Source organism: Coccinella septempunctata, chromosome 8 (assembly GCF_907165205.1).
Source record: "Coccinella septempunctata chromosome 8, icCocSept1.1, whole genome shotgun sequence".
NCBI lineage: Eukaryota > Metazoa > Arthropoda > Insecta > Coleoptera > Coccinellidae > Coccinella > Coccinella septempunctata.
In genome coordinates this window covers 12,592,756-12,595,878 of record NC_058196.1, presented here as the reverse complement: position 1 = coordinate 12,595,878, position 3,123 = coordinate 12,592,756, and positions in this window count along the sequence as shown.

Here is a 3,123-nt window from a genome sequence, read left to right as displayed (position 1 = left end):
TATAACACGCAAAACGAAATGTTATTCGAACTCGGCATCTTGAGCAATTCGTTCCTAAAAAGCCCGAATCAGGTAGAAAATTTTGAACCCTTCATATCAGCGTTAACACGTGTTTTGCAGTAAACAGATGCCGATTTCGTTTTCAACGGGCCATGTAACTAGGGTCGGCGTTGGGTGAAAGGATGAACGGTTCTTACAACAAGAAGAATTTGAATTTTCATATGACGGTGAGGGCATTTGTTTTAAAATTTTCAGAGTACAAGAAGTATACAGGGTGTTTCACGAGTAAACAGACAAATGAAAACCGTGAAAAGAGGGCATTGAGCTGAGTTCAGAATCATACCATATACAGGGTGTTCCAAAACTAGTGAATCAAACGTTACACCACGATAGAGTAAACCAAATATTATCGAATGACACCAACATTAGTTCGACGAAAATGTACCGTTTCCAAAATAATCAGAATTTTATTAAAATACATAAAGTTGCCGATTTTCGAACTATTTTTCTTAATAACAGGGCCAGTTTGTGAAAAAGGATATCGATTTTAAATTATATTGAAGTAATATTATTGTTTCATCTCCCCTAATTGAAATTATTTTAAGTAGTTAATCGATAACCATAACCTAAGTAAATTTAAATTAAAACAATTGTTTTTTCTACATGATTTTTAATACTCAGAATAAACAGGGGTGATAATATGGGAGAAAAACGCTATCCTCAATAACAAATTGGCCTTGTGACTGAAAAAATAGTTCGAAAATCGGCAACTTTAGGTTAGGTTTTTTCAGAAACGGTACATTTTCGCTCAACTAATGTTGGTGTCATTCGATAGTATTTGATCTAGTCTATCGTGGTGTGACGTTTGATTCAATAGTTTTGGGGCACCCTATATATAGGTTTCTTCGAGGTTTTTTGAAATTGCTCAAATTTCCCTTTGGCTATATTTCCTGAAATTCTGATCAAGTCGACTGAAAATTTATATTTAGCCTTGAGTTGTTAATTTCATTGAAACAGAGCATTAAAATTCGACAAAAATCTGGACCGGGCTCAGTGAGGCTTTACTTAACTTCAAACTCATAAAAACACCATGTATGTAGTTTTTTAATCATAATTTCAACTTTTTTATCTGCATTATTATTGTCTCAAAATGAATTGATTTTTGGGTTGCACCACCTGTTGATCATGTTCTAGAAATAATTGTTTTGGTCAGACGCCTCTAAGGAATAGAGCACTTCATGAAAATGTATTTAGAAATCCATAATTGATTTTTTTTCAAAGAATATTCTGTTGAATGTGTTCAACAATTATACCATATTCGGTCTTCAAAATACTCTTTCACAAGGATAAAATGTTTCAAAATTGATAATATCCAAATATGGGTGGAAAAACTACGCTATCTTGAAACTAAAATTTAAAACTTGATATTCAGAATGAATCTTTTTTTCTATGGACAACTAGTTGTGTGAATAAAAACAAAGAAAGAAATCGCGGGGTGTCAGATCTGGAGATCTAGCAGTCCAATATTGGGGTCCTACCCTTCTAATAAAATGACCTGAAATACTGATAAATACTTTTGCTGGTGCATGAATATCATCAATGTTTCAATAACAAATTGTAATAAGACCAGAACAATCCATAGATTTCCATAGATCCAATAATGACTATAACGGAATCAGTGAAGAATTCGAAAGTGCATTTATCATACTTATCCGAAGTGCCAATCATTACCTTCACTAAAAGACCAAATGAGGTGAAAACCAGTTCGGAAAATTACTTCAGTTCCACGTTGTCCATAAAAAGCGATTCATTCATAAGACATCGAATTATAATTATTATTTTCATGATCATGATAGCGTAGTTTTTTATTTCTATTTTTGTTCATTATCAATAACAAAGCTTATTATCACTGTTAATGACTTATCTGAATGACCAGATATGCTATAAATATCAAAAACAAATGCAAGACATATATTGAGAACGAAAAAATTCAGTTGAACATTTCCAATTCCATTTTTAGATTTCCTCAGTTGATTGGCGATCATATTCATCCCATTAATTAATGTGAAGTAAAAGTCAATATGCAGCGCTGTTTTTTCCAGACATTTCACGATCAAACAATTATTCATTAAAAATAATCTGAAAAGGCATACCAAAGTTTCATTGATTTTGAGAAAATCAATGGAGATACCTGAAAAATTCAAAATTATGACGAGAAAAACTACAAACAGAGTGTTTTGCATGAGTTTGAATTTGAATATATCCTCAATGAGTTCGGTCCTGTGTTCGTCAACTTTTAATGTTCTGTTTTATTGAAACTTTGAAGTTTAAGCGGATAATGAATTTTTAGCCGAATCCAACTAAAATATTTGGAGTTATAGCCGAACAAAAATTAGGGAAATTTGAATAAACTCCTCTCTATATCGGAAACGGAATGCCTAAGACACACATATGAGGTGTTTTTGAACTAAGCTCAATGCCCTCTATTCACGGTTTTCGTTTGTCCGTTTACTTGTGAAACACCCTGTGTACTGAAAAATTTCAAAAGACTCCTCGAGCAATTAAGAAATGCCATTAAATCAAGGAGTTTCTTTTGAACCGCTATGATGAAAAATGTCAATATCCAGTTATTATTATTATTTGGGGTGATTCATCGAAAATCCCCAATATCTCGAAAACCAAGGCACTTTTGCCAAACGTAAAATATATTTATTTGAACCGCCATAGAGGACTCTACCCGCAGGCTCCATATTATCCACTCATTACGCCACACCCTGTATAATTATTATTATTATATCAATGTATTGAAAATAAATAGACATGAATACTAGGCAGTTGTTTTGTTTGAAGGTGAAGCTCCTGTTGCTTCAAACTTCTTTTAATTATTTTGACGCAAGATGATTTTTGTTGAGGAATTCAACATTCTCGTAATTATCCGTTCATTTCTTCAAGAGATACCCATTCCCTACCACCTATGAGTATTCAATTCAATGCTAACACTGCATCAAATGCATTTCATCTTCGGGTTAATTTTTTTGAATTCTACAACTGATGTAACGTCTTCAGCCAAAGAAAATAAACAACAGTAACTCTCCTCAAGCTACTGATTACTTCTATTTTCCA